The 23,286-nt window shown below is 42.1% G+C and overlaps 1 protein-coding gene across 1 annotated transcript in view; it reads left to right on the top strand.

Annotated features, from left to right (window-relative positions):
• The window catches only part of NSRP1 (nuclear speckle splicing regulatory protein 1), a 72,101-nt gene that overhangs the window by 136 nt on the left and 48,679 nt on the right, over positions 1-23,286 (top strand). The gene's annotated exons all lie outside the window — the stretch shown is intronic.

The following is a 23,286-nucleotide window of genomic DNA, read 5'->3' as shown; positions in this document are numbered from 1 at the left end:
AACGACTAATAGTGTCCGAGGAAGTTGTACTCCCAGTCCTGTATAAATATAATACGTATGCTCCTGTCTTAATGACATTATTATTGTCACATCTTTCACGTCTTGTATATCAGGCCGTTGTCTGATGGCTCATCTTATGTATGCTCAACACAGGTGACTTGTGAAGTATGGCATACATGGGTTGTGTGGCTTCAGTGGTATGATACTTTTGACCAGGCTACCGACTGGGGTGGATTTACAAACACTGGGGTACCACTAGAAGGTACATCTGTCTTGTTTTCAATGTAACATGAACTATATACCCCAATACTGTGAATTATGGGGCAGGCCACTGAGCAATGCCAGGCTATGCCATGCGTAGTTCATTTCCACAATCCTCAACTGTACAATGGTGGATAACGTTGACAATTCAATTTTTTATGGATATGTTATATATTATATATATATAGAAAAAAAAAAAATTTTTAATTCAGAATTTTATTAGAGTATTAACAATATAGTAAAGCAAAATATACAAAAATATGCTAAGACCAACCCAAAACCGGTCGGTTTCATAACAAACAGGAGAAAGCAAATGGATATGTCAATGTTGTCAACACCATTATATTCAATTTAGTCATGGCAGAAAACTTGTTTTATTGGTTCACACTTAGGCCAGGATCACACACGGTTTTTGGTGCAGTTTTTTTTAGACAAATCCAGAAGTGGATCTAAACGGAAAGGAAAATATAAAGAAAAGACTGATGTATCTCCTTCCTTTTGCATCCACTCCTGTTTTTGGCGTAAAAAAACTAAACCAAAAACTGCACCAAAACTGTGTGTGTGATCCTGGCCTTAAAGAGGTTCTGTCACTAGTTTAATAATTCCCTATCTCCTAACTAATCTAATAGTCGCTATGATGCTGATAACTACATTGTGATTTTTTTTTTCAGAGACGTTTATTATTTGCAAAGTTATGAGCATTTTTTTTAAATATGCTAATTTGTCTCTAATAGTCAAATAGGAGGTGACTCTTTCTTTTCACTCTGGGCGGTGTAATGTTTTCTGTATGGCACTGTCCAATCCGCATACAGATTCTCCCCCCTTCTCTGCAACACAGCCTGATCATATAGTATTCCACTTCCATCCCTGACTGTGTTTTCAACTGGCGATATCTCCGGTTGTTGTGATCCTGGTGCCATATGAAAGATTAGAATCTAATCTTTCATTTGCCAAGGAATTCCGTCTGAAAAACGGCACCATTGTGCAGTTTTTCAGCCGCAATGTCCGCTGCGAAAAACTGCACTTAAAAAAAAAAAGTTTCATATTTACGTAGCATGGCCGGCCTCCTGGGATGACGTTTCATCCCATGTGACTGCTGCAACCTGTGATTGGCTGCAGTGGTCACATGGGATGAAGCGTCATCCCAGGAGGCCGGCCTGGAGGAAGAAACACAGAATTCTAGGTAAGTATACAATATTTTTTTTCTGAGTTGCCTTTTTAGCGGCGGAATCGCAGATTTTCTGCCGCAAAAAAATGCAACATCTGCTATTAGTTGTGGGTTTTACATGAATTGGGAAAACCCGCAACAAATAATCAGCGATTACGCAAATACAATTGATATTGGCCGTAAACCCAGACCGTAAAAAGATAGGATAAGTCATAAGTCGGGCTCATTGAAATCAATGTGTGCACGGTCCATGAATTGTGGGCGGCCCGCGCTGTTCGTGCTGCAATCACGGGCCGTGCACACGGCTACGGTCGTGTGCATGAGGCCTTGGGGTGAACTCCAATATTTGTTGTAGGAATTTCTGTAACTGATATATGGAACTTGCAGAAAAACATGTACTTGCTGCAGAAACAACCCCATTCAGATGAGTAGAACTGATTTTAAATTGCAGAAATTTCTGCAAAAAATCTTCCGCGTGTAAATTCACCCTAAGGGCTCGTCCGCACGTAGCGGAATTGCTGCGTATTTTCCGTCTGGAATTGCGGACGGAAAATACGCAGCAGAATACAGTAGCAGCAAAGTGGGTGAGATTTAACAAATCCCATCCACACGCTGCATAAAAACTCTGAGCAGAAATGGACTTGCGGTGCGTATTCTTCAGACTCCAGTATGTTCATACCTGATGCAGAAAGTGGACAGAATTGCTGTGTTTTTCAGAGGAGGTGTCGCCATCTCCCAACATTGAGAAAAACGCAGCAAAGTACGCACCATTTTCTGCAGTAAAAAAACGCAGGAAATGTTTCATTTTGCTGCAGCGGAAAGTCTGCTACTTTCAATGGAATTGCTGCAGAAATGTTCTGCAGCTATTCCGTTATGGGTGGACAAGCCCTTGGGGCACCCACACACAAAGCAGATTTTTTGCTGGTTTTCTGTCCGGATTAGCAAGCAGAAAAAAAATCTCATCAATTTGTAAATGTCACCAAGATCTCGGAACTGTCCTTGAGCTCGTAGATTGTTGATCCATTTGGGTGGTATCTCCCTGCTCTATAAATGCATAGACCATGGAGTTGGCATACAAAGTAATGATGCACAGGGTACCTAGTTCTTAGCTGGATCTCTCATGCAGTCCCCAACACACCTATTGGAGACCTGTACTGCATTTGTTGGGCTTGTCCTAAACTTACTAGATTTTCGAGCTGAGTATTTGGTTTACTTCAGAGCCTATTTGGCATAATCATATGTAAAGATCCCAATTTAGCACTACTACACCCTAAATCACCATATTTACTCATTACTAATTCAAATTACGGGTTTATATCTTATTAGCTGCCAAAATGACTAGAGCCCATTCTTAGAAAAAGCAAACCGTCCCATTTAGAGATGTTAAATTGTGTATGGACAACATGTTCATCAGTGAAAGCTTTTCAACATTCTACTTGATAACGAGGAAAATTTAGAGAAACTTTGGCATCCCTGGATCTGTATAATCAGTTTATCATAGAAATGTAATTACCCTAGCTTCCACCATTTTTTTTTTTTTAAAACGGAAACAATAGCGTAGTCGACTGCGGTATTGCTTGTGTGGAAAACTAGCAGAACGGAGGCAAACTGAAACCAACTGATAGAAAAATAATACAATTGAAATCAATGGTAATGCACACCGAAGCGATAGGTTCCATTTGGCTTTCCGTTCATCTGTTCCTCTGATGGAAAGGCCAACAGGTACAGATGAACGGAAAGACAACGCTGATGTGAATGGGCCCTTATTTGTAAGGCTGAGAATGAAACAAAACTTTCAGATAGTGATTTGTTTTTTACTTTGCAAACTTTAATAAAACTATTGTAGAGAAAATCTCATCTTCATGCTGCTGAACATTTTCTGAACATAAATCTCAGATTTTCAAATCTACTGCGTTATCATTCTGGATGTTTAATGCGGATTTCACCCTTGTCGTCTGCTGTGAATCTGCAGCAAATCTACATGTAACATATGCAGATTTTGCTGCGGAAAATGTGCAAGAGATGTATTACATGTGTCGGTACCTTGTTTACACAGTCCAGATAGCTATAAGTCTACTACTATAATCCATACTTTAATAATAAAAGACTAGAACAGGAGAAAAAAAAAAAAGAGACACGGTGCCACATAGTGCAAAGTAAAAGCTAGGGAGCAAACTTTGTTAGAAATGAGCTCACCTAGACCAATGGACACCATTAGGTGTCAAACGAGCATTGGGGCTGCTGCCAGGTCCAAAACACAGCAAACGAAGTTTGTTGTCCAGATTGGTATTTAATAAAAAAATAGGACCACCGGCGCTGCAATGATGGACAGGAAAACGAAGGACTTTAGACAAACATCACGGCAACGGTTTTAATGTCAGAGGCTACGCGTTTCAATACCGAACTGGTGTCTTCATCAGGCCAATACCCTATTGTCCATCATTGCAGCGCCGGTGGTCCTATTTTTTTAATTTTTAAAATGTAATAATAAAAGGTATACTAATGTATAGTAGCCCGATTGAGGCTAAAAGGACACTCTGTTGGCCTCCTTCTGGCTGATGGAGCTCAATGGACACTAGGCTGGACACAAAAAAAAAAAAAAATCAATGTTCAAATTTTTACCGGGGGACCCCCCTAAAAGTTGTCGATTGGCAAAGTTTCAGTTAACCCGTGCCTCATTGAGCAAAAAATCTGTTTTTCCTCCTTAAAATAGAAACCATTCGTCCTAGAAACCTGATTCTTGTCTCATTTCATAGGAAATTGTGATGCCTTGAAGTTTGATTATCATGTTGCTAAAACTTATAGAATTATGTTTCTTTGTTGCTAAAACTTATAGATTTAGTGGTATTTAACATTTTTCAGGTCAGGTCGTGGTCCTTATCCTCAAAAGTGACTTTTCATGGCCTAAAAACATTACAACTTTCAATTACATCTACTTTCCAGATTTTGCTTTTTGTATTTTTCATTTTGTTCATTAAACGTGGTTTAGTTGGAGGTGTTTTCAAAAGTAAATGCAACAAAATCCAAATTGAAAATGAAGGAATTAGGGGAAAAGAAGAGCAAGGAAGGTGTAAAAATGATAACAAATAGTGTTCAAATGCATTTTTATTAATTATAGTATAATATTATACATATTATTATTATTTAAAATTTTCAGATTAAGGTGATAATGGCTTAGATATGGTGGCTTTTGCAGAGTCAGGAAAAATGTGTCTACATTCAGATACAACTTGTAACAGAAACTGTCGTCGTTCTTCGTCTTTCGTCAAAGAGGAATTGAAGTCTTGCATTAATTTTAAACCCCTTTCAGCTGTGTCATTAACAACCCTGAAACCGTTCACTATTTTTTTAGCGTTTAAATAATGTAGATTTTCACACCATACATCGGGATCAGTATTTAAAAATTCTGTATCGATTTTCAAATGTCTTAAAAAAAAATTAGTTAGATTAGAAACAAAAAAAATCAACTTCTTTGTGCAATAAATGATCAACTTGTTTGATACTGAGTGTTGCTTTTTAGGGATGTCACGATACCAGAATTTGGACTTCGATACCGATACTTCGTTTAGTTTTGCGATTTCGATACCAAAACGATACTTTGCCAACAGTAATAATTAAAAAAAAAGTTCTTCTATTTTGTGATGTGAGGCACCAAATCTAATGATGAATTGTGCCTCACATTAATAGTAATTAACCCCATTATGTTTCTCAGTCATAATGGGTTAATGTGTAAGGTACATGATGGGGTTAATTACTATTAATGTGAGGCACATGGAAGTTTAATTCATCACACCTCGTGCCTTACATTAATAAGTGAAAGAAGGTATTTTTTTTGTTTTTTTTTTTACAGCGTACACATCATAGATGATGCAAAAAAATTGTTGTGCGGGTTATTACGGCCGCGCCAATACCGAATATGTGTATGTTTTATGTATTGAGACTTATTTTAATGTTTATTGTATAAAAAGATGTGTGTATTTTTTTTAAATTTAAAGAGGCTCTGTCACCAGATTTTGCAACCCCTATCTGCTATTGCAGCAGATAGGTGCTGCAATGTAGATTACAGTAACGTTTTTATTTTTAAAAAACGAGCATTTTTGGCCAAGTTATGACCATTTTTGTAGTTATGCAAATGAGGCTTGCAAAAGTCCAAGTGGGTGTGTTTAAAAGTAAAAGTCCAAGTGGGTGTGTATTATGTGCGTACATCGGGGCGTTTTTAATACTTTTACTAGCTGGGCGCTCTGAAGAGAAGTAACATCCTCTTCTCTTCAGAACGCCCAGCTTCTGACAGTGCAGATCTGTGACGTCACTCACAGGTCCTGCATCGTGACGGCCACATCGGCACCAGAGGCTACAGTTGATTCTGCAGCAGCCTCGGCGTTAGCAGGTAAATCGATCTTACCTGCAAACGCTGATGCTGCTGCAGAATCAACTGTAGCCTCTGGTGCCGATGTGGCCGTCACGATGCAGGACCTGTGAGTGACGTCACAGATCTGCACTGTCAGAAGCTGGGCGTTCTGAAGAGAAGAGGATGTTACTTCTCTTCAGAGCGCCCAGCTAGTAAAAGTATTAAAAACGCCCCGATGTACGCACATAATACACGCCCACTTGGACTTTTACTTTTAAACACACCCACTTGGACTTTTGCAAGCCTCATTTGCATAACTACAAAAATGGTCATAACTTGGCCAAAAATGCTCGTTTTTTAAAAATAAAAACGTTACTGTAATCTACATTGCAGCGCCTATCTGCTGCAATAGCAGATAGGGGTTGCAAAATCTGGTGACAGAGCCTCTTTAATATTCCTTTGTTTTTACTTTATTTTTAAACTTTAATGTACTGGAATATAGCAGATATATGGCAGTACATTAGCCTGTGTACGTATAGTACACGGGCAGTTGTTAGGACATACCTAAGTATTCCCTAACAGGAAATATGGTGAGACAGCCCCGGGGTCCTTCAATAGACCCTGGGCTGTCTGCCCATATATGGTATGGTCATCGATCGCGTCACAGGAATTCCCTGTGACGCGATCCAGGGACATCCCTCCTTCTCATTTTCTCCTGAATGCTGCAGTCAGCTGTGATCGCAGCATTCAGGGGAATAGCGGTGGAGATGAGGTTTCTCTGATCTCTGCTGTTGTTATAGAGCGGGGCTGCAGCTGTGTAATACAACCATTGCCCCGCTCCTGACATTAAGGTCGCGCGCGGTCAGCCTGAGGTGATGCGGCCGGCGCTGCACTAATGGTCCTGATTAATTATTTTATGTCTAATATTTTCATCTTCTATTCCTGTTTTGTATTTAGTCTTGTCTAGCTTAGACCACCCAGTCTTGAATTTTCCAAAAATATCTGGCGGAGGACCAGTGGATGTGCACATTTTACAATGAAAAACTACTTTTAGAATACCGTATTTTCCGGATTATAAGGCGCACCGGATTATAAAGCGCACTTTCTATGAGCGCCTTATAAGCAATCTTGTTTCATATATAAGGCGCACTGGATTATAAGGCGCAGCACATTACCGTTAAATAAACCATTGCTCAGACTGCAAGTCAAAATTTATTACACTTTTTAACAATAACTTGCAACTGGTTCAGCTGTAATTGCAAATCAAAACGTTTACCGTACTTTTTCAGTTCATTCCTCCACCAGAAATCCATCAAATCCGTCATCTTCAGTGTCGGAGTTGAACAGTTGGGCGATTTCGGCATCAAGCATGGGGTCCTCCTCTTCATTATCCGAGTCGGTCTCGTTGCTGCTGCTAGGCTCTTCAGTGGTGATTCCAGCCTTCCTGAAAGCTCGGATGACACTGGAGACTGATACATTCTTCCAGGCATCCACGATCCACTGGCACATAGTGGCATAACTCGCACGGCGTTGCCTCCCTGTGTTGGTGAATGTGTGGTCACCTTCTGTCATCCAATGCTCCCATGCAGCTCGCAATTTAACTTTAAATGACCTGTTGATGCTGATATCTAGCGGCTGGAGCTCTTTGGTTAATCCACCAGGGATGACAGCAAGCTCCGAATTAGTTTTCTTCACTTGGGCTTTGACAGTATCGGTCACGTGGGCGCGCATCGAGTCACAGACCAATAGGGATGGGGATTTGTGAAAAAAGCCACCCGGTCTCTTGACGTAGACCTCCCTCAGCCACTCACTCATCTTCTCCTCATCCATCCAGCCCTTTGGGTTAGCCTTAATGATGACACCAGCAGGAAAATTTTCTTTAGGCAAAGTCTTCCTCTTGAAAATTACCATGGGTGGTAGTTTCTGGCCATTAGCCTGACAAGCGAGAACTACAGTGAAAGATGACTTCTCATTTCCTGTGGTACGTATAGATATCGTACTGGTCCCTGTTTTCTCAACAGTACGGTTTACGGGGATATCGAAAGTGAGGGGAACCTCATCCATGTTAATAATGTGTTCTGGCTGGATATTCTTTTCATTTATCTTGGTTATGCAGTAGGTGCGGAAAATGGCCAGCTTCTCTTCATAATCCTTTGGTAATTGCTGGCACACAGTAGTTCTGGTGCGAATGGAGAGATGACGCCTTTTCATGAAACGAAAGCACCATGAAGGACCTCCTCGAAAGTCCTTGATCTCCATGTCACGTGCTAAAGCAGTGGCTTTGAGTCGAATAGAGACAGTGGAGACGCTTCTACCTGCGTTTCTCTGTTCCATAACCCACTGTTCTATTTTGTCCTCCAACTGTGGCCACCTTGCTTTGTTTCCTCGGAAACTCAGTTTGGTCTTCTTTACTTGGCGGAGGGCATCTTCTTGTTTTCTCCACTTACGCACCATGGATTCATTAATGTTGAATTCTCTTGCAGCTGCCCTATTTCCATGCTCTACTGCATAACTTATAGCTTTAAAGAGGCTCTGTCACCAGATTTTGCAACCCCTATCTGCTATTGCAGCAGATAGGCGCTGCAATGTAGATTACAGTAACGTTTTTATTTTTAAAAAACGAGCATTTTTGGCCAAGTTATGACCATTTTCGTATTTATGCAAATGAGGCTTGCAAAAGTACAACTGGGCGTGTTGAAAAGTAAAAGTACAACTGGGCGTGTATTATGTGCGTACATCGGGGCGTGTTTACTACTTTTACTAGCTGGGCGTTGTGTATAGAAGTGTCATCCACTTCTCTTCACAACGCCCAGCTTCTGGCAGTGCAGCACTGTGACGTCACTCACAGGTCCTGCATCGTGTCGGCACCAGAGGCTACACTTGATTCTGCAGCAGCATCAGCATTTGCAGGTAAGTAGCTACATCGACTTACCTGCAAACGCCGATGCTGCTGCAGAATCATCTGTAGCCTCTGGTGCCGACACGATGCAGGACCTGTGAGTGACGTCACAGTGCTGCACTGCCAGAAGCTGGGCGTTGTGAAGAGAAGTGGATGATACTTCTCATCAGAGCGCCCAGCTAGTAAAAGTAGTAAACACGCCCCGATGTACGCACATAATACACGCCCAGTTGTACTTTTACTTTTCAACACGCCCAGTTGTACTTTTGCAAGCCTCATTTGCATAAATACGAAAATGGTCATAACTTGGCCAAAAATGCTCGTTTTTTAAAAATAAAAACATTACTGTAATCTACATTGCAGCGCCTATCTGCTGCAATAGCAGATAGGGGCTGCAAAATCTGGTGACAGAGCCTCTTTAAGCTTGAAACCTGCATCATAAGCATGTCTCTTAACAGGAGGCATTTTTTGGGGTAGTGGGTATAGTTAACGCTAAAGCACAGATATATTGCAAGGATCCTGCGCACAGAGCTGTAAGTATCACTCAGTGTGGCTCCTGACTACGGTGGCCGTAATGCTCAATCCATTTATGGATACTGTAAAAACCCAAGTGAAGAATAAATTCATAGGCGCACGGGGGGGAGGAGCATGGTGTGTGCTGTGGTATGCCGCCGCCGACCCCTGCCGCCCACGATAGAGGTAAAGGATCCTGTATGAACCCCTCTCTTTACTGTCGGGTTCATATATAAGGCGCACCGGATTATAAGGCGCACTTTCTATTTCTGAGAAATTCTCAGCATTTTATGTGCGCCTTATAGTCCGGAAAATACGGTAACTTCAAAAATGTGGTGGCGACATGCTAAATACAGAAGTTTTTTCTCTAATAATTGCTCTAGAAAACACAGATTTCCCTAAGGCGACCAGTATTTACTGCCGTGGTATCAAAGCACATTGCCTGGATTTTCCCAACTGCCCCCCCAATATTCAACTGCTGATAATACAGCTTTTGCCTGAGGAATCCCCATACTATTTTCAAGCTGAGGAACACCTCTCAACTGTTCTTTATCCCCACAACTAATCAAAATCGCTACCCTCTCTACATTTTCTTTACTCAACTTATCTAGAAGCGGTTTCCCATCCCAGTGCACAACAGCTCCCTTTAAATCGGAATTCCTGAATCTATTTTTGATGAGGTCCGTTCTTTGTTGTCGGAATTGCTGTCTGCGGAGTTGTATGACACTTCTACTTAAAATTAACTTCTGTGGGTCATGACCTAACGCCTCTGCTGTAGCTGCTATTATTCGCACCGCGTCTCTATCAGAAATACTACACCTATCTAACAATAAAGACAATTTTTCAGTTCTCATCTCTTCGGTACCTCGACAGTACCTCCTCTTCTTTATATCTGGTCCCTCTTCCTCTGGGTGTGGAAAATTATACTCCGTATCTTCTTGCATCGGCTCCTCTTCCTCTGATGTGCTGCTAGTGCTTGGTACAGATTCCAGTTCTACATCTTCTTCACCTTCTAAAAATAAAATATACGATTTAGTTAATGTCAATTGTCAAACTATCTGCCTAAGTAGTACTAAATTTCATGAAATTTTTTTTGTGAAAAACTCCCCTACATTTTTTCTTGATTTTTCTAATCTTGCCATCTCAGCTGCTCGCCTCTTTTCTCTTCGTTCTCCTGCTTTTATAAATTTCATGTCAATGCCTACCATGCAGTCAGGACAACCCTTTTCTCTCTGGAGTAACACAAACACCACTGAAGAAGACACTAAATGCACTAAACTAACTTCACTGCTTGAAAACCTGCAATGCAAATGAAAATACAAATTATAATATACATTTTAATGATTGTCTTTTAATGCAAATAATACAAAAGGAAACAGATGGTCATCAAGTATTTAAATTAGTTCTGTTGCGATTTTGATGATAGGCACTACGACCTGCCCTGAAAAATGCTAAATACCACTAAATCTATACGTTTTAGCAACAAAGTCATGGGACTCAAACTTCAAGACAACAAAATTTCCTATGAAATGAGGCAAGAATCCGGTTTCTAGGATGAATGGTTTCCATTTTAACCCCTTCCCTCCGCAGCCATTTTTCGGATTTTCACTTTTGTTTTTTCCTCCCCACCTTCCAAAAGCCATAACTTTTTTTTTTTTTATTTTTCTATCAGTATTGCCGTATGAGTGCTTGTATTTTGCGGGACGAGTTGTAGATTTTCACAGCACCATTTTTTTGTACCGTATACTGTAGTGAGAAACGAGAAAAAAAATACGTTGGGTGGAATAGGAAAAAAACAGCGATTCCTCAACCTTTTGGGTGGTATTGTTTTTACGGCGTTCACCGTACGGTAAAAACGGCATGTTAACTTTATTCTGCGGGACAATATGATTACAGCGATACCAAATTGATAGTTTTATTTGTTTTACTACTTTTACACGGAAAAAAACGATTGTTAAAAATAAAATTTGAGTTTTGTCGCCATATTTTGAGAGCCAAAACTTTTTTATTTTTACGTCGATTTAGCTGTGTGATGGCTTATTTTTTGCGGGGCGAGCTGTAGTTTATATCGGTACCGTGAGACTTTTTGATCACTTTTTATTTCATTTTTTGTGGGAGATGAAGGGACCAAAAAACAGCAGTTCTGATGTTTTAAATTTTTTACGGCGTTCACGGTGCGAACTAAATAATGATATATTGTAATAGTTCAGACTATTTTTAGTCCTTTAAATGCCGTGATCGCTATTGACCGCGGCATTTAACGGGTTAAACAAGCGTGATCGTGCTCGAAAGGGATCCCGCTCGTTACCCGGATATACACGGCCGATGTCAGGAAGTGGTTAAGGAGGAAAAACTCAATGAGGCACAGGTTAACGTTATCAAGTTGAGCTGAAACTTTGCCAATCAAATTTTCTAGCCAATTGATAACTTTTATGGGGGTCCCCCGGAAGATAGACCGAAAATAAAATGTTCCCCCTATACCTTGTGACCACCCTAATGGACACGTTTAGCATGTACTTTAGGGGGCTTTCCTGGCATACACACTAAACGGAGGGCCAAAACATGATGTGAACAGAGTGGGTTTTGATGTGATATCAGTGCTGTTTTTAATTAAGAAAATTAGTTTTAGTAACATGTTCTTAGATTTACTTTCTATTGAATACCGGATTAAAATTCATACATACCATTGCGTTTTTCTGCATTGTAATCCAGAAAAAAAATCACACGACCGTAGCCATGTGCACGGCCCGTGATTTACGGCACATACGGCCACGGAGTGTCATTTCAATGAGCCCGGACTGCGAACCCGGACCGTATAATGACACTTCCTATCTTTTTTGCGGTCCGGGTTTCCAGCGACCTCACGGACCGTGGAAATCACGGTCATTTTCACGGGCCCATAGGAATTGATAGGCCCGCAATTCACACGCAGATCTGCGGGCGAATTGTGGCCGCAAAAACACATTAGTGTACATGGGGCCTAAAAAGCACAAGGAATTAGATTAGTGCTACACGGCGACTTTTGCTTTGTCACAGTTCGCAACTGCGTTGAAAAACGCACCAAATTGTGGTAAAAATACATGTGGTTTTCAAATGCGGTTTTTTTAAATGCGGTTTTAACCACCTCAACTGCAATGTCTGAGTGTACCCTTGGGCTGGATTCACACGAGCGTGGCGTTTTTGCGGACGCAAAAACGCGGCGTTTTGCGCGCGCAAAAACCACTTGACAGCTCCGTGTGTCATCCGTGTTTGATGCGCGGCTGCGTGATTTTCGCGCACCCGCCATCTTAGAGATGAGGCTAGTCGACGTCAGTCACTGTCCAGGGTGCTGAAAGAGTTAACTGATCGGCAGTTAACTCTTTCAGCACCCTCGACAGTGAATGCCGATCACAATATCGAGCAACCTGTTAAAAAAAATAAAAAAAGTTCGTACTTACCGAGAACTTCCCTCCCGGCCGTTGCCTTGGTGACGCGCCTCTCGACATCCGGCCCCACCTCCCTGGATGACGCGGCAGTCCATGTGACCGCTGCAGCCTGTGCTTGGCCTGTGATTGGCTGGAGCTGTCACTTGGACTGAATTGTCATCCCGGGAGGTCAGACTGGAGGAAGAAGCCGGGAGTTATCGGTAAGTCAGAACTTCTTTTTCTTTTACACGTTCATGTATATTGGGATCGGAAGTCACTGTCCAGGGTGCTGAAACAGTTTAACTCTTTCAGCACCCTGGACAGTGACTATCTCCTGACGTCGCGTACCGGAATTTTTTTTGCCGGGTTCAGCCAAAACGAGTTCGGCCGAACCCGGTGAAGTTCGGTTCGGTTGTCCGTGTTCGCTCATCTTAAAGACACTCCGTTTGGATGTTTGTAAACAGAAAAGCACGTGGTGCTTTTCTGTTTACATTCATCCTTTTGACAGCTCTTGCGCGAATGACGCAGTTCGCACGGAAGTGCTTCCGTGCGGCATGCGTGGTTTTCACGCACCCATTGACTTCAATGGGTGCGTGATGCGTGCAAAACGCCGAAAGAACGGACATGTCATGACTTTTTTTCAGCGGACTCACGCTGAGGAAAAATCACGGACATGTCTGCACGGCCCCATAGACACATATAGGTCCGTGCAACGCGCGTGCAAATCACGCGCGTTGCACGGACGTTTTTCCCGTTCGTCTGAATAAAGCCTTACAGCCAGGCACAGCATTGTGAGGAGGAGGCCGATCTGAGACATATAGGCTTGGTTAACACGTCGTAATAAAAATACTTTTATTGCGGTTGTGGTAAAAAAGAAACCTAATTTTGACCGCAACGTGTAAACCCAGTCCTATAGAAGAGCTATTTATATATATTTCTGGGGTACCTTTTTTTTCTGCCATTTGGATATTTATAACATCATTTGTGGGCCATAGAAATTACCAACTTAAAAATTAGCCTGCTATATATGGTCAAACATCTAATTAACTCACCCCTGCTGTGATGGCTGGAACTGCTTGTCTTTGGCGCAGCGTGTGATGTTCGCCGTTAATGATTATGATGTGTCGGTCAGTCTGGAGCGCAGTCGTCTCTTTGGTACGTTTTGAAAAGAACTTGCAGCAGTAAGTTGTTCCGACTTACTTACAGGGGTTTTCCCATCAGGGACATTTATGACATATCCACAGGATATCTCATAAATGTCAGATAGATGTGAGTCCCACATCTGGGACCTGCACCTATCTCTAGAACGGGGCCCCCTAAACCCCGCTCTACCTCTGTGTTCCTGCTTATTTCCGACCATAAAGAAGGAAACCGCGTAGCTCACTGTGATACGCTGTTTCCGTAAGTCCCATAGAACTAAATAGTAGTTACGGAAACAGCGTCACTCGCTGAGCTGCGCTGTTTCCGTAACACCCATAGTAGTGAATGCCAGTTACGGAAGCAGCGTAGCATGCGAGCTACACTGTTTCCGTAGCTACTATTCAGTCCCATGGGACTTACGGAAACAGCGCAGCTCAGCAAGCTACGCTGTTTCCTTCTTTATGGTCGGAAATCACAAACTTCAGCCCAACACAAAGAGGTAGAACAGTGTTTAGGGGCCCCGTTCTAGAGATAGGTGTGGGTCCCAGAGGTGAGACCCGCATCGGCATTTTATGACATATCCTGTGGATATATCATAAATATCCTTGATGGGAAAAAACCGAAAACTTTAAGTCACTTGGACCTGACGTAAAGTAGGGGGTGCGGACGGAGCCAAGGAGGGAATGACGCAGCGGCGGTCAGAGTGAGGCTGTGGCAGGAGTGGACCAGTCCAGTCACCTGACCTCACGTCACCGACGTGAGGTCATATGACTGGACTGTGCTGGCCCGGGAGCGGACCAGTCCGGTCACATGACCTCACTGACTCAGGTCAGGTGACCGGACTGATCTACTCTTGGGCTGGCACACCCCAACCTCACTCAAACCGCCGCTGATGGAGCCAAGTAGCGAATGACGCGGCGGCAGCGCAGTCTGAGTGTTGCTGGGCCGGACCAAATGATCCTGCGGGCCGGACGTTCCCCGCCACTGCTTTAAGACTTGCAGACCATAGAAATACACTGAGGCTGGCCATACATTTTGGATGTAATTCTCGGAGGATTTGGCGAACATACGTCAAATGTGTACATTCAGCTTGAGTTGAATCTACAGTTGAGACCAAAAGTATATATGTGTGTGTGTGTGTGTGTGTGTATATATATATATATATATATATATATATATATATATATATATATATATATATATATACTTTAACTAAAGACATTCCAAGTCAATTTTTTACAACGCCACATATGTAACCATACATTTCTTTTTGTCTAGTCCATTAGGACATGTACTTTGTTCGCATTTTAACCCCTTAAGGACGCAGCCTAGTTTTGGCCTTAAGGCTCAGAGCCCATTTTTCAAATCTGACATATTTCACTTTATGTGGTAATAACGTCGGAATGCTTAAACCTACCCAAGCGATTCTGAGATTGTTTTCTCGTGACACATTGGGCTTCATGTTCGTAGTAAAATTTGGTCGATATATTCAGTGTTTATTGGTGAAAAATTGCAAAATTTAGAGAAAATTTTGAAAAAATTGCATTTTTCAGAATTTAAATGCATCTGCTTGTAAAACAGACGGTTATACCACCCAAAATAGTTACTAGTTCACATTTCCCATATGTCTACTTTTGATTGGCATCGTTTTTTGAACATTCTTTTATTTTTCTTGGACGTTACAAGGCTTAGAACATAAACAGCAATTTCTCATATTTTTAAGAAAATTTCAAAAGCCTTTTTTTTAAGGTACCTCTTGAGTTCTGAAGTGGCTTTGTGGGGCCTATGTTTTAGAAACCCTGATAAAACACCCCATTTTAAAAACTAGACCCCTCAAAGTATTCAAAACAGCAGTTAGAAAGTTTTTTAACCCTTCAGGCATTTCACAGGAATTAAAGCAAAGTGGAGGTGAAATTTGCAAATTTCATTTTTCTTGCTGAATTTCAATTTTATTCATTTTTTTTTCTGTAACACAGAAGGTTTTACCAGAGAAACACTACTAAATATGTATTGTCCAGATTCTGCAGTTTTTAGAAATGTCCCACATGTGGCCCTACTGCGCTCGTGGACTAAAACACAAGCCCTAGAAGCACAGAAGCACCTAGTGCATTTTGAGTCCTCTTTTTTATTAGAATATATTTTAGGCAGCATGCCAGGTTTGAAGAGGTGTTGAGGTGCCAAAACAGTAGGAATCCCCCAATAGTGACCCCATTTTGGAAACTACACCCCTCAAGGAATTCATTTAGGGTTGTTGTTACCATTTTGACCGAACAGTTTTTTCACAGCACGTATTTGAATTGGGCTCTGAAATGAAAAAAATGTAATTTTTTTAAATAAAATGTCATTTGTGATCAAAATTTCTTATTTTCACAGAGAACAAAATACCCCATTTTGTTGCCCAATTTGTCCTTAGTGTGGCAGTACCCCATTTGTGGGAATAAACTGCCGTTTGGGCCCATGGGAGGGCTCAGAAGGAAAGGAGCGCTATATGTTTGTTGGAGTCCAGATTTTGTTGGATTGGTTTTCGGGTGCCATGTCGCATTTGCAGAGCCTCAGAGGTATCAAAGCAATGGAAACCCACCAAAAGTGACCCCATTTTGGAAACTACACCCCTCAAGGATTTCATTTATGGTTGTTGTTAGCATTTTGACCACACAGTTTTTTCACAGCACCTATTTCAATTGGGCTGTGACATTAAAAAAATGACATTTTTTCCAATAAGATGTAATTTTTTACCAAAATTTCTTATTTTCACAGGGAACAAAATACTCAATTTTGTTGCCCAATTTCTCCTGAGTGCATCAATACCCCATTTGTGGCAATAAACTGCCGTTTGGGCCCATGGGAGGCCTCAGAAGGGAAGGAGCGCTGTGTGTTCTTTGGAGTACAGATTTTGCTGGTTTGGTTTTCGGGTGCCATGTCGCATTTGCAGAGCCCCAGAGGTATCAAAGCAATGGAAACCCACCAGAAGTGACCCCATTTTGGAAACTACACCCCTCAAGGAATTCATTTATGGGTAATGTGACCATTTAGACTCTATAGTTTCTTCACAGAACTTATTTGAATTGGGCTGGGAATTAAAAAAAAATATATTTTTTCCAATAATATGTCATTTTAGCTCAAAAATTCTTATTTTCACAAGAAACAAAATACCCCATTCTGTTGCGCAATTTGTTCTGAGTGCCGCAATACCCCATTTGTTGTGATAAACTGCCGTTTGGGCCCATGGGAGGGCTCAGAAGGAAAGGACCACCATTTGGCCTACTGGGGATTTTCTAGTACGAAGTCATGTATGCAGAAGCCCCTGAGGTACCAGTACAGTTGAAACCTGCAAGAAGTGACCCCGTTTTAAAAACTACACCCTTAAGGCATTCATTTAGAGGTGTAGTGAGCATTTTCACCGGAGACCTACACCCCATAAACTGTAATGTGGGTTCTCCCGGGTATGGCAATACCCTACATGTGGCTGTTATCAGCCCTACATGTGTCATCCATTATCGCCCTCTTATAGCAGACTTTGCACCTCTTTTGACTTTTTCCCTTCTTGCCAGTTTGGGGAACTTCTTCTGGAAAGTGTTGCCCTGGTACGATGCGTGTGGCCTCGCTTCCAGAAGTACTGGGTGCCCCCCCTTCTTGGTCCCTAAAGATTAGGTTCTTGATAATCACCTCTTGAAATTCCAGGAAAGTTCCCCTCTGGCCTGCACATCGACGTAGCACGTACGCATTGTACAATGCCATCTGTATGATGTGCCCGGCCAGCTTCTTATACCACACCGCATGGCGCTGTAGGGCTTCAGGATTTGATCTTACAAGTCCATCCCTCCCATGTACCTATTGTAGTCCAGGATGCAGTCTGGTTTGGGGGTGGCCTTTCCTTCATATATCCTAAACCTGTAGGTATACCCGGATGCACTCTCGCAGCTTATACATCTTCACGCCATACCTTGCCCTCTTACCCGGCAGGTACTTGCGGAATTGAACCCTCCCTTTAAAATGTACCAGGGACTCATCAATAGAAATACACTTCTCGGGGGTGTATGCTTGGGAAAACCGGGCACTGGAACGGTCTAATAGGGGTCTCCGTTTATACAAACAGTCAAAACTGGGGTCATCTCGGGGTGGGCACGGCTCATTATCAGTATAATGTAAGAAGCGAAGTATTGCCTCATTTATTTATTTTTTTAGGTTCCAGTTCAGTTCTGAAGTTGCTTTGAGGGGCCCATATATTAGAAACCCCTATCAAATACCCCATTTTAGAAACTAGACCCCTCAAAGTATTCACAACAGCATTTAGAAAGTTTATGAACCCTTTAGGTGTTTCACAAAAATTTAGAGCAAAGTAGAGGTGAAATTGACATTTTTTTTTTGTCAGAAAATCCTCTTTATACCATTTTTTTTATAACACAAAAGGATTTATCAGTGAAACGCAACTTAATACGTATTGCCCAGATTCTGCAGTTTTGAGAAATATCCCACATGTGGCCCTCGGGCGGTAATGGACTGAAGCGCCGGCCTCCGAAGCAAAGGAGCACCTAGTGGATTTTGAAGCCTCTTTTTTATTAGGCACCATGTCCGGTTTGAAGAGGTCTTGTGGTGCCAAAACATTGGGAACCCCCCAAAAGTGACCCCAATTTGGAAACTACACCCCTTGAGGAATCCATTGCAGTTTTCTTGGGGTGCATGCGGCTTTTTGATCAGTTTTTATTCTATTTTTAGGTGGCGTGGTGACTAAAAAACAGCAATTGTACGATTGTTTTTTTTTTCGTTTTTTTTTACAGCGTTCACCGTGCGCTATAAATGACATATTCACTTTATTCTGTGGGGCGATACGATTACGGCGATACCTGATGTTTATAGTTTTTTTTTTATGTCTTATGGCGTTTGCACAATAAAATACGTTTTGTAAACAATCATTCACTTTTTGTGTTACCTTATTCTAAGAGCCAGAACGTTTTTATTTTTCAATCAATAAAGCCGTGCGAGGATTTATTTTTTGCGTAACGAACTGCAGTTTCAATCAGTACCATTTTTCGGTACATGCGACTTTTTGATCTCTTTTTATTCCATTTTTTGGGAGGTGAAGTGACCAAAGAATTGTGATTGTGGTTCGGTTTATTATTATTTTATTTTACGGCGTTCACCGTGCGGGATAAATAATGAAATAATTTTGTAGTTCAGGCCGTTACGGACGCGGCGATACCAATTATGTATAGTTTATTTGTTTGTTTATATATTTTTATAAATAATAAAGGACTTATAAGGGAAAAAGGGGGATTTTTACTTTTAATACTTTTAAATCTTTTATTTTCTTATTTTTACACATCTTTTTTTTTACTTTATTACTTTGTCCCACTAGGGGACATGAGGGCAGGAGGCTCTGATCGCAATTCTAATACACTGCACTACATGCGTAGTGCAGTGTATTAGAACTGTCAGCTACTCACTGACAGCAAGCATAGTGGGTCCTGACGTTGTCAGGACCCACTAGGCTTCCGTCTATGGCATAGCCGGACGCCATTGTTTGGTGTCCGGTTGCCATAGTCACCATCGCCGGCCGCTATCGCGTAGCAGGCTGGCGATGGCAGCTTAACCCCTAAAAAGCCGCGATCTCTATAGAACGCGGCTTTTAAGGGGTTAATCAGCGGGGACACAGCGATCGGTCCCCGCTGTAGGAGCTGTGACAGCTGCTGAACGAGACAGCAGCGTCACAGCTCCTGTATGTGTCGGGAGGACGGCCGAAACGGCCGTTACTCCCGAGACGTACTATTACGGCATGGAGCGCGAACGATACAGCTGCCATGACGTAATAGTACGTCAAGGAGCGGGAAGGGGTTAAAGTAATCGATTAGGAACAGATTTATTTCAGCTTTGGTGCACTATATTAGGTTTTTAGTGGGTCCAAGTTTAAATGCACCAAGTAGACTGTGTCCTTATACAGTCTGAAAGATTTAAGAAAGTGATGTAATGTAATGGACCCCTAGGGTACTGTTACATGGCCCGACATGGGCTGTGTAAACGAGCGCCGATCAACTGGATCGCACTCGTTTGCTCCTTTTACACGGAGCAATGAAAAAAGAAACCCCTGCTTCAAGACTGGCTTCAACCCCTTCGTGATCGTCCACTGTCTATTCACAGCAGGCAGTGCAGGTCCCGAGTCTACAGTGATGCCTTTTGGCGTCGCTGTAGAAAAGGCTATTACTAATGGCTCCTGTACTTAGAGCAGCCTTCTAAATACGGCTGGGATCGGAGGAATCTCCAATCCAGGTAGTTTGATCATTTCGAGGTCACGGACCACAGCTATCAAAGGATTAAAGGTGACTCCCCCCCTTCGATTACATTATCGGCTTTCCCGGTGACCCGATCGGAGAGTGGGGGAGCTTTCTGCAGTCGGCCCTGGAGACCTAGAAAGGACCCCAGAGCTGTCTGTACAGTATGCCTGCTGCTAGGGCACAAAATGTGTTGCCATAACAGTAGCCTGTGTCATAGTGACACCATATAATTTATTAGTATACAGGAATATGCAAAAACATCGTAAGTAAAAAATAAAGTTATTAAAAAGTTATTCCTTCATGGGATTAAAATGAAAATAACAAAAACAAATGTCCACAAATTCAAAAAAGTAATTTAGTGTTGCGAAATACATTTTATTGCCCGTACATTACATAAAAACCTAAAACCTACACATATTAGGTATCTACACCACTGTAATAACCTGAAGGGTTAATTGAATAGGTTTAGTGTGGAACGTAAACTATGTAAGAAATCGCTTTTTTCTATATTCACGTTGCAAAAGTAAATTAAATCTTAATTTATTTGTACCCCCAAACCGGTCAGGGAAAAAAAAAAATTCTTCCATGTAAAACAAGGCCTCATATAAAAACAAAAAAAAGTTATAGCTGCTAAAAGGCAGAGAGGCCCAAAAAAATAAAATATAATTGCTTCTCAATAAGGCCTTTTCAGGCCTGGTCATTAAGGGTCTGAAATGTATGGAGGAAAAAGGGTGACACATTTAATAGAAAGAGCGCCATCCCAACTGTGAAGCTCAAGGTGGGGTGGGGGGCAGCATCATGTTGTGGGGGGTGTTTTTTCTGGAAAAGGAACATGGGCATTTCAGGAAATAAGTGTATCGGGAAGATGGAGATTATCTAGAAATACTGAAGTAACACATCAAGGCTTTAGCCAGAAAGTAAAAGCTTGGTTGTAACTGGGTCTTCCAGAAGGAGAGTGTTTCTAAGCATTCCTCCAAAGTAGTGACAAAACGGCTTAAAAACAACAAAGGGAAAGTATTTGAGTGGCCATCATAAAGCCCTGACCTGAATACCATAGAAAATGTGTGGCGGCACAAAAACCTGACTGACTTACATCAGCTCTGTCAGGAGGAATGGGCAAAAATTCCATCAAAGTAACAGGAATCGTGTGGAAGGCGACACCGTTTGATTCAATCTATAGGGGTTGTCTCATTAGAGACAACCTCTTTCAGAAAGAAGCCGCTGTGGCTATCCGCTGATTTTACTAGGGAAGCTTCAGCCAGCTAAGCATTTCCCGTGCAGGGGAAATGTAGTACTACATGGCGGCCATTTGAATGTGACTTGAGTCTGCCGGAGCCACTCTTACAAAAGACACTTAGAGAAAAAACACACGGGATGGGAAAGTCTTGCGCATAATTCACAAGTCATGCTATTGTTACAATACATACAATTGCTATTGAAGCGGACGTGAAAAAATCTGTAGCTCCAGCTTTTTCTTTTGCTACGGTTGCACACCTTTGTTGACGCCACAGTTTTGGCCTTCACCAGAGGTATGCTGTAATGTGCCTTAGGCTTCTATTGTCATACCTCCCAACTTTCAAGTATCGCAAAGAGGGCCAACTGTTGTGGCGTGCGTAGGTGCAAATGTTTTCCTTTTTAAGCCACACCTCTAATCGGTTCAGGGGACAGTATAATTCCCCACATGATATAATGCCCTCATAGCTGCCCCCATACTGTATAATGCCCACACAGCTGCCCCCATACAGCATAATGCCTCATAGCTGACCCTTACAGTATAATGCCCCCATAGCTGCCCCATACAGTATAATGCCCCCTTAGCTGTCACCATACACTATAATGCCCCACAGCTGCACCATACTGTATAATGCCCCTGTAGCTTCCCCATACAGAATAATGCCCCCTTAACTTCCCCTAGTGCCAGTGCCCACATACTGCCACAGTGCCCATGTAGATCGTGATAACCCCCCCCTGTAGTTATTGGGACTCCCTCTAGAGGTGAAATCCCCAGTCGGAGCGTCTGCAACACTGGCCAGGGATTCCGCTCCAGGAGAATATATCCATATATGGATAGTGACGTCCAGGGCTTCCCCGAGCTCATCGCTTAAAGTAGCGCTGTGCCCGTAGAGTCGTCTGTACTAATGCTGAAGCAGGGAGCTGACTGTTTCCTGCTTCAGAATTGGGTTTAACTGTATCTGCGTCCTGAGGACACAGTTGACACCGGTTCTTCCGGGACATACCACTGCAGGAAAACCGAGACTGTCCAGCTGAATCCGGGACGGTTGATAGATCTGTCTATTGTTCATACTAAAAGCATGTCGATATTTATGGCTATTTTTTTATTTTTTTTTAAAGATACTGTACTATTTAGGTGACTGCTTTTCAGAATCTTTCTTGGAAGATTACTTTTTTTTTCTCTAAAAAAAAACAAACAAAAAACCCCACAAACAAATAATATATACACTTGACATAAGGCACCAACGTGGTTTGAACACAGCTTTAGTAAATTTCTGTTTTCTTTGATGGAAATGTGTATATCTTTAGTGTCCTGCAGGGGGCAGCAATAGTCAACACATTCAAACCTTACACACTAGCCAATATATTGTGTAAACTGTCTGTGTATTACATAGGCGAAAGCTGTTGTAAAGCAGGTTTGCACATAGGGCAGGACTGGACAGGCTCTGTTCACATATGAGTTTGAGACTCCATAAGGAGTAAGGAGCCTCTGTTTCAAATTGTATTTTTGCTGGACAAAATAGCGCATCATACTGCGCTATATTGTCTGGCAAAACTACGACACATGATGGAAACCCGATGCAACACATTAAAGTCAATCTGTTCCGTTGAGCGCCATTGGTTTCCATAATGTGACGGATCTGATGGCTCTGTATTTTCGCTGTTCTGCCTCTATCACTGAGCAGAATGGAAAGTCTTGACGCAGATGTGAACGTAGCCTTAACCAGGTCTAGGAGTCCACTCCAAAGGGTGCCAGCAACGACATTCTGTAACTTGTGTCCACACAACGGGGTTGTGGAGCAATTGCTATATGTGTTTGTTCACAATGGTCGAATATGCTACGGAAAATTCTGCAGCATATCCGAGCCAGAAACCGCCCAAATATCCACACCGAATCATGTTTGTTTTGGTGCATTTTTTGGGTGAATTTACCGCTGCAGAAAAACAGTTAACAGGAAAAGTTTTGAGACTGACACAAATTTTGGTTTTCACAAAGCTTGCTGCTTCAGTGTTCGTAGTTCTTATGTCTCTATGGTATACAAGAAGTACAA

Source organism: Rhinoderma darwinii, chromosome 2 (genome assembly GCF_050947455.1).
Source record: "Rhinoderma darwinii isolate aRhiDar2 chromosome 2, aRhiDar2.hap1, whole genome shotgun sequence".
Classification (NCBI taxonomy): Eukaryota; Metazoa; Chordata; class Amphibia; order Anura; family Rhinodermatidae; genus Rhinoderma; species Rhinoderma darwinii.
Note: the sequence above shows the minus strand (reverse complement) of the source record. Positions and strands in the feature narration are given on the sequence as shown.